Source organism: Marmota monax, unplaced genomic scaffold (assembly GCF_021218885.2).
Source record: "Marmota monax isolate L192 unplaced genomic scaffold, Marmota_monax_Labrador192_F-V1.1 WCK01_AAM20220418_F8-fsc00390, whole genome shotgun sequence".
Classification (NCBI taxonomy): domain Eukaryota; kingdom Metazoa; phylum Chordata; class Mammalia; order Rodentia; family Sciuridae; genus Marmota; species Marmota monax.
The window spans coordinates 595,200-607,907 of record NW_026693450.1 but is presented as its reverse complement, the minus strand read 5'-3'; positions in this window follow the sequence as shown (position 1 = coordinate 607,907).

Sequence of the window (12,708 nt, the reverse complement as noted above, 5' to 3'; positions counted from 1 at the left end):
AGCTCACACTACCCCCAGGATCTAGGGGAGTCCCTCCTCCAGGGAGGAGACCCCTCAAACCTGGATGTTGGGGGGAGCTCCCACCGCACCCAGGGTGGATGGAACTCCCCCTTCCAGGGTTGAGACACCTCGAACCTGGGTGTTAGTGAGAGCTGCCACTGCACCCAGGATCGAGGGGACTCCACAATAAAGGGGTGAGACACCTCAAACCTGGGTGTTGGTGGGAGCTCCCACCACCCCTGGATCGAGGGGACTCCGCCTTCCAGGGGGGAGATCCCTCAAACCTAGGTGTCACAGTGAGCTCGTATACCACTGCCCCCAGGGTTGAGGGAAATCCCCCCTCTAGGGTTAAGACCCCTCCAACTTGGGTATCAGAGGGAGCTCACATACCATTGTGCCCAGGGATGAGGGGAGTTCCCCCTCCCAGGGGGAAACCCCTTGAACCTGAGTATCCCAGGGAGATCCTACCACTTCCAGGGTCAAGAGGACTCCCCACTCCAGGAGTGAAACCCCTCGAATCTGGGTGTCGGGGGGAACTCCTACCACACCTAGGGTCAAGAAGACTCCCCACTCCAGGGTTGAGACCTCTCCAACATAAGTGTCGGCGAGAGCTCCCATCCCACCCAGGGTTGAGGGTACTCCCCCCTCCAGGGGGGGAGAACCCTTGAACCTCGGTGTTGGCGGGAGTTCCCACCGCACCCAGAGTTGAGGGGAGTCCACTTTCCAGAGGCGAGTCCCCTCGAATCTTGGGGAGCTCATATACCATCGCTGCCAGTGTCTATGGGAGTTCCCCCTCCAGGGGAAAGATCCCTCAAACCTGGGTGTCGGCAGAGGGACTTCCCACCACCCAGGGGTCAAAGGGACTCCCCCCTCCAGGGAGGAGACCCCTCGAACCTGGGTATTGAGGATACTTCCCACAGCCCCCAGGGTCGAGGGGACTCCCCCCTCCATAGGGAAGATCCCTCTAACTTGGGTGTGTGGGGAGCTCACACTGCCCCCAGGGTCCATGGCACTCCTCCCTCCAGGATGGAGACCCCTCGAACCTAGGTTTCCGGAGAAGCTCCCACCACCCCCAGGGTTGAGGGAGCTCCCCCCTTCAGGGGGGAGACCTCTCAAACCTGGGTGTCGGGGGAGCTCTGCCGCCCCTAGGATTGACGGGACTTCCCCTCCAGTGGAAGACCCCTCAGACCTGGGTGTCAGTGGGACCTTCCACTGCCCTTAGGTTTCTCTAGGGGGGAGACCTCTCGAACCTGGTTGTCGGGGGCAGCTCCCACCAGCTTCAGGGTCGAGGGACCTCCCATCTCTAGGGGAACACCTCTCTAACCCAGATGTCAGGGCGAGCTCCCACCACCACCAGGGTTGAGGGGTCTGCCCGCTCCAGGGTGGAGACCCCTCAAACCTGGGAGTTGGAGGGAGTTCGTATAGCGTCGGTCCCAGGGTCGAGGGGACTCCCGCTTCCAAAAGTTAGACCCCTCAAACCTGAGTATCAGGGAGAGCTCCCATCACCCCCCAGGGTCCTGGGGACCCCACCTCAAGTGGGGAGACCACTGGAACCTGGGTGTCGGGGAGAGCTCATATACAATCAGCCCTAGTATCGAAGGGAGTCTCCCCTCCATGGGGGAGACCCCTCAAACCTGAGTGTCAGGGGAAGCATCCACCACCACTATGGTCGATGAGATTCCCCCCTCCAGGGGGAGACTCCTCAAACCTGGGTTTCAGGGAAAGCTCCCACTGAACCCAGGGTCTAGGGAAGTCTCCCCTCAAGGGGGGAGACCCCTAGAACCTGGGTATTGGGGGAGCTCGTATACCATCACCCCCATTGAAGAAGGGAGTTCCTCCTTCAGTGGGGAGACTGCTCAAACCTGGGTGTTGGGGGGAGCACATATTTTAAAGCCCCCAGGGTCGAGAAGAGTCCCCCCTCCAGGGGGGAGATCCCTCAAACCTGGGTGTACCATGAGCTACAACTGCCCCCAGGGTCGAGGGGACTCCCTCCTCCAGGGGGGAGACCCTCCAACCTGGGTGCCTGGGGGAGCTCCTATACCATCACCCCCTGGGTCAAGGGGTGTTCCCTTTCCAGGGGAGAGACCCTTGTAACTTGGGTGTCAGGAGAGCTCATATAACATCTCCTGCAGGCTTGAGGGGACTCTCTCCTACAGGGGGGAGACCCTCCAACCTGGATGCTGGGGGGAGCTTGTATACCATTGACCCTCGGTCAAGGGGTGTCTCCCCTCCAGGGAAGAGATCCCTCCAACCTGGGTGTCGGAGGGAGCTTGTATACCATTGCCCCAGGAGTAGAGTGGAGTCCCTCCTCAAGGAGGGTTACCCCTCTAACCTCGATGTTGCAGGGAGCTCACACCACCCTCAGTCAAGGGGACACCCCTCCAGGAGAAAGTCCCCTCGAACTTGGGTGTTGAGAGGAGCTCATATACCCTTGACTCCAGGGTCAAGAAGAGTCCCCCCTCCATAGGGGGGACCCCCCGAACCTGGGTGTCCCAAGGAGCTCCAACCGCCCCCAGAGTCGAGGGGAATCACCCTCCAGGAGCGAGGTCCCTCGAACCTGGGATTCGAGGGGAGCTCCCACTGCACCTAGAGTTGAGGGAACTCCCCCTCCAGGGGCCAGACCCCTCGGTTTCAGTGAGAGCTGCCACCACACTCAGGGTCAAGGGGACTCTACAACCGATGGGCGGGACACCTCAAACCTGGGTGTTGGGGGGAGCTCATATACTATCGCCCCCAGGGTCGAGAGGATGACCCCCTCCAGGTGGGAGACCCCTCGAACTTGGGTGCCAGGGGGAACTCCTATACCATTGCACCTAGGGACGAGAGGAGTTCCCCCTCCACGGGGAAACCCCTCAAACTTGGGTGTCCCATGGAGCTCCAACTGACCCCAGGGTCGAGGGGACTCCCCACTCCAGGAGTGAGACCCCTCAAACCTAGGTGTCAGGGGGAGCTCCCACTGCACCCAGGGTTGAGAAGACTCTCCACTTCAGGAGCGAGACCCCTCGAACATCAGTGTCGGGAGAGCTACCATCGCAAACAGGGTCGAGGGTACTCGCCCCTCCAGGAGGTAGACCCATTGAACCTTGGTGTTGGCAGGAGCTCCCACCTGTCGAGGGGACTCTGCCTTCCAGGGGTAGACCCCTAGAACCTGGATGTCAGGGGGAGTATGTATGCCATTGGCCCAAGTATCAAGAGGAGTCCCCACTCCAGTGGAGAGACCCCTCAAACTGGGTGTCAGGGGAGCTCCCACCGACACCTAGGGTTGAGGGAACTCCCCCCTTCAGGGGCGAGATGCCTCTAACATGGGTGTTGGGGTGAGCTCTCACCACCCCCAGGGTCGTGTTGACTCCCCTCCACCAGGGGGGAGACACCTCGAACCTGGGTGTTGGGGAGAGCTCTCACCATCCTCAGGGTTGAGGGGACTTTCCCCTCCAGGGGTGAGAACCCTAGAACCTGGGTTTGGGGAAGCTCCCACCTTCCAGGGTCGAGGGGACTTTCCCTCCAGAGAGGAGAACCCTCGAACCTGGGTGTCAGGGGGAACTCCCATCGCCCCCAGGGTCGAGGGGACTCCCACCTCCAGGGTCAAGACCCCTCAAACCTGGGTTTCAAGGTGAGCTCCCACTGCACATGGGTCGTGGTGACTCCCCACTCCAGGGGGCAGACCCTCGAACCTGAGTGTTGGGGCAAGCTCCCAATGACACCCAGACTCGAGGGGACTCCACCCTCCAGGGTTGAAACCACAGGAACCTGGGTGTCCAGGAGAGCTTTCACCATAATCCAGGGTCAAGAGGACTTTCCCTCCAGGGGCAAGACACCTCGAATCTGGGGGTTGGCGGGAGCTACCACCACAGCCAGGGTCGAGGGGACTCCCCAATCCAGAGGTGAGAACCCTCGAACCTGTGTGTTGGTGGGAGCTCCCACCGTACCAAGGGTCGAGGAGACTCCCCTCCAGGGGCAAGATCCCTAGACCCTGGGTGTGTGGGGAGCTCCCACCGCCACCAGAGTCGAGGGGACTCCCTTCTTCAGGGATGAGACCCCTCGAACCTGGGTGTCTGGTGGAGCTCCAACCACCCCCAGAGTCGAGGGGACTTTTCCCTCTAGAAGCGAGACCCCTCAAACCTGGGTGTCAAGGGGAGCTCCCACCAACCCCAGGGTAGAGGATAGTTCCCCCTTCATGGAAGAGACCCTTTGATCCTAGGTGTTGGGGGAAGCTCCAACTGCCCACAGGGTCTAGGGAAGACTTCCTACAGGAGCGAGACCCCTTGAACTTGGGTGTCTAGCGGACCTGCCTCCGCCCCCAGGGTCGAGGGGACTCCCCATCCAGGGGCGAGACTCCTTGTGTTAGGGAAAGCTCCCACGTCACCTGAGGTTGAGAGGACACCCACGCCAGTGGGGAGAACCCTCAAGGTGGGTGTCAGAGGGAGCTCCCACAGCACCCGGGGTCGAGGGTCGCCCCCCTCAAGGGGGAGACCCCTCCAACCTGGGTGTCTGAAAAAGCTCCTACCACACCCGGAGTCAAGAGGACTCTTCTCTCAGGGGAGAGAACCCTCAAACCTGGGTGTCTGGGGGAGCTCCCACGGCACCCAGGGTCGAGGGACCTCCCACCAGGGGGGAGTCCTGTGGAACCTGGGTGTTGATGGAGCTCCCACTGCACCCGGCTCTGGGGACTCCCCCTTCCAGAGGGGAGACCCCTAGAATCTGGGTTTTGTGGGCAGCTCCCACCAGGGGGGAGATATCTCAAACCTCGGTGTTGGGGGCAGCTCACTCCGCAACCAGAGTCAAGTGACTCCCTCATTCTCTGAAGAGACCCCTCGAATCAGGGTGTCAAGGGGAGCTCCCACCGCACCCATGGTGGAGGGGACTCCCCCTCCAAGGGAGAGACCCCTCAAAAAGGGTGTTCAGAGGAGCTCCAACTGCACCCAGGGTTGGGGGGATACCCCTCTCCAGGGGAAAGACATCTCGAACCTGCCTGTCGAAGAGAGCTCTCACAGCCCCCAGAGTCAAGGGGACTCCCACTTGGAGGGTGGAAACCACTTGAACCTTGGTGTGTTGGGGGGGGGGGCACTTCCACTGCACCTGGGTTGACGTTACACTTTCCTCCAGGGAGAGACCCCTCGAACCTGGGTGTCGGGTGAACTCCTCCTGCCTCCAGATCGAGGGGACTCCCACCTCCAGGGGGGAGATCCCATCTTACCCATGTGTCTGAGGTCACCCTGACACCACCGCACTGGGGGTATGGGGGACTTACCAGCTCCAGGGGGGGTGTCCCCTCTGACCTGGGGTTCGGGAGCCACACTGGACACTGCTGCACCCGGGATGGAGGAGACTACCCCCTCCAGGTTGGAGGTTCCCTCTTACCCAGGTGTCAGGGTGTTCCCTGGACACCACCACACCTGGGTTGGAGGGGACTCAGTTCTCAAGGAGGGAGGCCCCCTCTAACCCAGGTGTCCGGGAGCACCCTGGACACCACTGCACCCGGGGTGGAGGGGACTCAGCCCACCAAGTGGAAGGTGATCTCTAACCATGGTGTCAGGGGGCACTCTGGTCACTACTACACCTGGTGTGTTGGGGACTCTGGTTTCCAGGGAGGAGGTCCCCTCTAACCCGGGTATCAGGGTTCTCTCCGGACACCACTGCACCCGTGATGGAGAGGACTCTGCCCTCAAGGGGGTAGGTTCCCTCTAACCCGGGTATCTGGGGGCACTCCAGACACCACCTCACCCGGGGTTGAGGGGACTCCATCTTCCAAATGGTAGGTTCCCTCTGACCTGGGTAGTAGGGGGGATGCCCCGTTCACCACCACACACAGGGTAGGGGGGACTCCCCCCTCTGGGGAGGAGGTCCTCTCTGACCAGGGTGTTGGGGGGCAGCCTGTTCTCCTCTGCACCAAGTGTGTGGGAAACTCTCCCCACTAGTGGGGAGGTCCCCCTGACCTGGGTTACAGAGGGTGACCCGTTCACCACTGCAACCAGGGTAAGGGGGACTCCCCACTCCAGGGGGAGGTACTCTCTGACCAGGGTGTCCATGGGCTCCATGGACACTGCTGCACCCTGGGTGGACGAGACTCCACCCTCCAGGAGAGAGGTCCCCTCTAACCCAGGTATTGGGGGGTGCCTGGACACCACCACATCCGTGGTGGATGGGACTCCACTCTCAAGGAGGGAGGTCCCCTCTAACCCAGGTGTCGGGGGGCATCCCGGACACCACTGCACTTGGGGTGGAGGGGACTCGCCCACCAAGGGGGAGGTGTCCTCTAGCCGGGGTGTCAGGGGGTGCTCTGATCACCACAACACCCAGTTTGAAGGGGAAACTGCCCTCCAGGGGGGATATCCCCTCTAACCCAGGTGTTAGGGAGAGCTCCAGACACCATAGCACCCCTGGGGGAGGGGACTCCGCCCTCCAGATGGAAAATCCCCTCTGACCCGGGGGTGGGGGGTGCTCCATTCACCATTATAGGGGGGACTCCCCACTAGGGGCGAGGTTCGTTCTGACCTGGGTGTCTAGGAGCACCCCAGACACCAACGCACTCAGGTTGGAGGGGACTCCACCCTATAGGGGGAAGGTCCCCCGCTAACCCGGGTGTCGGGGGCACTCAGGACACCGCCACACCAGGGTTGAAGGAGACTCCTCCCTCCAGGGGCAAGGTGCCCTCTAACCCGGGTGTTGGGGGGCTCTCTGAACACCGCTCCACCAGCGGGGATGGGACTCCACCCTCCAGGGGGGAGGTCCCCTCTGACCCGGGTGTTGGGGGGGTGCCCCGAAAACCACTGCACCGAGGGTAGGGGGGAGTTCCCCGTCCAGGGAAGAGGTCCCCTCTAACCCGGGTTTCGAGACGCCTGGAACACCGCTGCACCCTGAGTGGAAACCACTCTGCCCTCCAGTTGGGAGGTCACTCTAAACTAGGTATGGGGGTGCGCCAGGACAAGGTCGCACATGGGGGGAGGGGACTCCACTCTCAAAGGGATTGTCCCCTCTAACCCGAGTGTTGAGGGGCACCACGGACACCTCTGCAGCCAGGGTGGAGGGAATTCCACCCTCCAGAGGGGAGGGTCCTTCTAACCCAGGTGTCAGGGAACACTCTGGACACTGCCGAACATGGCGGGGAGGAGGGGACATCGCCCTCCAGTGGGGAGGCCCCCTCTGACCCGGGTGTTGGAGGGCGCCCCATTCACCACTCCACTTCGAGAGGAACTCCCCACTCCAGGGGGGTAGTGCCTCTCTAACTCAGATGCCAGGGGATGTTCCTGACACCACCACACCCAGGGAGGAGGGTACTCCGCCCTCCAGGGGGGATGTTCCCTCTGACCCTGGTGTAGGGGGGCGCACCATACACTACCACGCCCAGGTAATCCTCCAAGGAGGAGGTCCCCTCTGTCCTGGGTGTGGAGGGGGCGACCCGTTCACCACCACACCCATGGTATGGGGGACTCCCCGCTCCAGGGATGATGTCCCTTCTGACCAGGGTATGTAGGAGAGTGACCAGTTCACTGCACCCAGGGTAGGGGAGACACCCCCCTCCAGGGGTGAGGTCCCCTCTGACCGGGATGTGGGAAGTCGCTCTGGACATTACCGCATCCGAGGTAGGAGGGACTCCCCTCTCCAGGGGAAAGTTCCCTCATACCCGGGTTTGGGTGGGTGCTCCAGACACCACCACACCCGGGGTAGGGGGGACTCCAGCTCCAGGTAGGAGGTCCGCTCTGACCCAGGTGTCTGGGGGTGTCAGGACACCACAACACCTGGGTGAGGGGACTCCACCCTCCAGGGGAGTGGTCCCCTCTATCCCCTGTGTGAGGGGGTGCTCCAGACACCACCGCACCCGGGTTGGGGGGGACTCCATTCTCCAGGGGGGAGGTCCCTTCTAATCCGGTGTTGGGGAGTGCTCCGGACACTGCCACACCCAGGGTGGAGGGGACTCCACCCTCCAGTGGGAGGTCTCCTTTGACCCGGGTGTCAGGGGACGTTGTGGACACTGCCACACCTGGGGGGGAGGTCACCTCTGACCCGGGTGTCAGGGGAGGTCACCTCTGATCCGGATGTCAGGGGGCACTCTGAACCCACTGCACCTGGGAAAGGAGGGACTTTCAAGCTCCAGGCAAAAGGTCCCGTCTGACCTGAGTGTTCGGGGATGCTCCAGACACCAGCACATCTGGGATAGGGTGGACTCCTCTCTCCAGGGGGGAGGTCCCCTCTGACTCAGTTGTCGGGGAGGCACACAGAACACCATGGCTCCCAGAGTGGAGGGGTCTCCACCATACATGGGGGAGGTTCAATCTAACCCAGGTGTCGGGGGGCACCCTGTTCACCACTGCACCCAAGATAGGGGGGACTCGCCCTCCAGGAGAGAGATCCCTCTAACCCAGGTTTCACAGGGTACCTGGTTCTTCACCACACCCAGGATAAGGGGGACTCCTCACTCCAGGCGGCAGGTCCCCTCTGAATTGGGGGTTGGATTGTTCACCATTCACCACCACACCGAGGGTGTTGGGGACTCTGCCCTCCAGGAGGAGGTCCCCTCTAACCCGCGTGTCGGGTAGCACTTCTTTCACCACTGCACCCAGGGTAGGGGGGACTCTTCGCTCTAGGGAAAGGTCCCCTCTGACCCTGGTGTCAGGGGGTGCCCCCTTCACCACAGCAACAAGGGTAGTGGGGAACACCCAGGGGGGGAGGTCTCCTCTAACCCGGCTGCTGGGGGGCTCCCTATTCACCACCACACCCAGGTTAGGGGGAACACCCCCAACCAGGCAGGAGGTCCCCTCTAACCCTAGTGTCGGGTGGCACCCATTCACCACCATACCCAGGGTTGGGGGGACACCCGCTCCAGGGCGGAGGTCCCCTCTGACCGGGGTGTCAAGGGTGTGCTATTCACAACTGCACCAGGGGTAATGGGGACTCCCCCCTCCAGGAGGAGATACACTCTTACTGGGGTGTTGGGGATCACTACAGACACTACAGCACCCAGGGTAGGGGGGACTCCCCAAGCCAGAAGGGAGGTACCCACTGACCCGTATATGGGGGGGCATTCCGTATACCACCACACCCGAAGTGGAGGTGACTCTGCTCTCAAGGGTGTAGGTCCCCTCTTAACGGGGTGTCAGGCGGAGCTCCAAAAGCCCCCTGGGGTCAAAGGGAATCCCCCCATCAGGGGAAAGACCATTCGAATTTGGGAGTCCTAGGGAGCTCCTATACCATTGCCCCCAGTGTCGAGTGGAGTCGCCCCCCCAAGGGGGAGAACCCTCAAACCTGGTGTCGGGGTGAGCTCCAAATTCCCCCAGTGTGGAGGGAACTCCCTCCTCCAGGGTGGAGACCCCTTGAACCTGGGTGCTGGAGGGAGCTCCCACCACCTTCAGGGTGGAGGGGACTCCACTTTGCAGGGGGGAGACCCCACAAAACTAGGTGTCGGGGAAAGTTCCCACCACCTCTTGCTGTCTGGATGAGCTCCCACCACCCAAAGGGTGGAGGAGACTCCCCAGTACAGAGGGGAGATCCCTCGAATCTGAGTGTCCGAGGGAGCTCATATACCATGGTTGCCAGTGTTGAGTGGAGTCCCTCTCCAAGGGGGAGACCTCTTGAACCTGGGTGTAGGGGGAGCTCCCACTGCCCCCAGGCTTTTAGGGACTCCCACCTCCAGATAGGAGACCCCTCGAACTGGATGTTGGGGGGAGCTCCCACTACCCCCAGGGTCGAGGAGGAGACTCCCCCATCCAGGGCGGAGACCCCTCGAACCCGTGTCTAGGGGGGGAGCTCCTATACCATCACCCCTCCAGGGGAATATCATCTCGACCCTGAGGGTCTCGGGGAGCTCCCACTATCCCCAGGGTCGAGGGGACTCACCCCTCCAGGGGTGAGAACCCTCGAACCAAGGTTTTGAGGGTAGCTGGTGTAATATCACCCCCAGTGTCGAGGAGTCTTTCCTCCAGCGGGGAGACCCCTCGAACCTGGGCATTGGGGGGAGCTCTAAACCATCAGCCCCAGGATCGAGGGGAGTCACCCTCTAGGGGCAAGACTCCTCGAACCTGAGTGTCGGGGAGGGTTCAGACAGACACCCAGGGTCAAGGGGTGTCCCCCCTCCAGGGGAGAGACCCCTCCAACCTCGGTGTCTGTGGGAGCTCCCCCAAACACCCAGGATCGAGGGGACTCTCCTTTCCAGGGGCAAGATGCCTTTAACCTGGGGGTGGAGGGGAGCTCCCATCAACATCCAGGGTCGAGGGGACTCCCCATTTAGGGATTAGACACCTCGAACCTGGGTATCAGTGGGAGCTCCCACCACACTCAGGGTCAAGGTGACTCCCCTCTTCAGGGACAAGAACCCTCAATCGTAAGTGTCGGCAGGAGCTCCCACCACAACCACGGTTGAGGGGATACACCTCTCCAGGGTGAGAACTTTAGAACCTGGGTGTCAGGGGGAGATCTCACCACACCTGGTTCAAGGGGACTCTCCCCCTTCAGGGGGGAAACCCCTCGAACCTGGGTGTCATGTGGAGCTCACACCAGGGAGGAGACATATGGAACCTGGATGTCAGAGGGAGCTCACACCGTACCCGGGGTCAAGTTGCATCCCTCCTTCTGAGGGGAGATCCCTTGAACCTGGGTGTCGTGGGGGAGTTCCCACAAGGGGGGAGATATCTTGAACCTGTGTGTAAGGAGGAGTTCACACAGCACCCAGGGTCTTGTGGATTTCCTCCGTCTGGGGAGAAACCCCTCAAACCAGGGTGTCAGGGGTAGCTCCCACTGCACACGGGTGGAGGAGACTCCACCCACCACAGGGGAGAGCCCTCCAACCTGGGTGTCGGGGGAAGCTTCCACCACCCCCAGGGTTGACGGGACTCCCCCCTACAGGGGAAGAACCGCTGGAATCTGGGTGTCGGGAGGATCTCCCACCACCCCCAGGTTCGTCAACCACCCCCTCGGTGGGCAACCTCTCGAAACTGGGTGTCGGGCGAGCTCCATCACCCCCAGGGTTGAGGGGACTTCTTCTTTGAGGGGGGGTGACCCCTCTAACTGGGTGTCAGAGGAAGCTCTCACTGCCTCCAGGATCAACAGGACTCCCTACTACAGGGAATAGACCTTTCAAAACTGGGAGTAAGGGGAAGCACCCACTGCCCCCAGGGTCGACGGACTCTCCCCACCAGGGGGAAGACCCCTGGAACCTGGGTTTCTGGGGAGCTCCCACCCGCCGCCAGGGTCCAAGGGGTCCCCTCACCAGGGTGAGACCCCTCGAAACTGGATGTCTAGGGGAGCTCCCACCTCCACCAGGGTCGAGAGGACTCCACCCTCCAGGTGCAAGGCCCCTCGAACCTGGGTGTTGTGGGGAGCTCCGACCTTTCCCAGGGTCAAGAGGACTCCCCCCTCCATCAGGGAGACACCTGGAACCTGGGTGTCGGGGAAGTTCCCACCACTCCCAGAGTCATGGGGATTCCCTGCCACAGTCTGGCTGCAGCAAAATAACTGGGGGGTGATGAACAACTTGTGTAGATTGATGCAGCAAGAGTAGGAGCCCTTTATTGTAGGACAGGAGGGGTATATATATACATTCCACACAGCTTATCTAATTAACATAAACTAGATACAGAATCAACCAATAAGGAATCTCCACACTTAATGGCTTGCTGGCCTTACTTCACAAACCACTCCCTTTGGCAAAATGCCAGGCACCATCCAGACTTGTTTACAGACCTTAACATTTCCCCCTTTTGTTTAATTTAAATAAGGACCATAGTGCTCTTTACACAAACACCATAAATAATCTGCTACAAGCAGAAGAGGAGGAAACAAAATGCCACAATACCAAGCCAATTGATGGCTCCATGCAAGAAGCCCTTGGAAAAATTATACCAGCAATGACACCGTTTGCAAAGATATCGAGTTACAATTTGTTGTAGATTACAGTTTGTTGTCTCAGTCCAGGTAAAGCAGTGTCTCAATAGATTAACTCACAGTCCAGGTAAATCACAGTGCAGGTAAGTTCTGCAGGCAGCTAGCTTGATCCAAAGTCTCGCCAGTTCTCAGCAACACTGGAAATTCTTACACCTTTGTCTTCACCGGCACTGGGACCAAGGCAGGATGATGGCTAAAGAAAATCCTGTAGTATTCCACTAAGAAAAACAACCTTCTGAACAATTTAGTTTATTATCTCAAGGTTTTTTACATTTGAAATAGGCCTTAATAGTGCTCATTACTCATTAGCTTCCAGGTGTGGGAGAACCATTGTAGTTACTGGCCTTGGAAATGATCAAACTTCAGGGACGCCAGTAGCATCTTCTGCCGGCTGTAGTGTCCCGGGCAGCCCCAGATGGCCTCGGGGAGAGTTCAGGGGTGTTCTGGACTCAAACTGCCACTGGGCACAGGGAGCAAGAGCCCGCGAGACTGTGCCTCCAGGTCAGGTCTGGATTTGGGCTCTTGCAGTGGCATCCCGCTTCCCAGGCAGGGGGCGGGGAAGAGCCGGCTGCCGCCCTTGGAAAGTTCTTGCTGCTCCATGACCGGCTTGCCCAAGTGGCAGCTGTCCCTGATTCACGCACCCTCCCTTAAGGAAAAGTATTCAGTAATAGCCTTTTGCTGCAACTTTTTTCCTGATAATCCTTCTTCTGAACTTTCTTTTTCTTTCTGACGAGAGTCCCCGAGCTTCCATCAACACATGCCCTAACTATTCTTGGTTCCACTGGGGTGCCTACTTTTTTCAACAATTTACTTAACACCCCTTTCATATTTTCG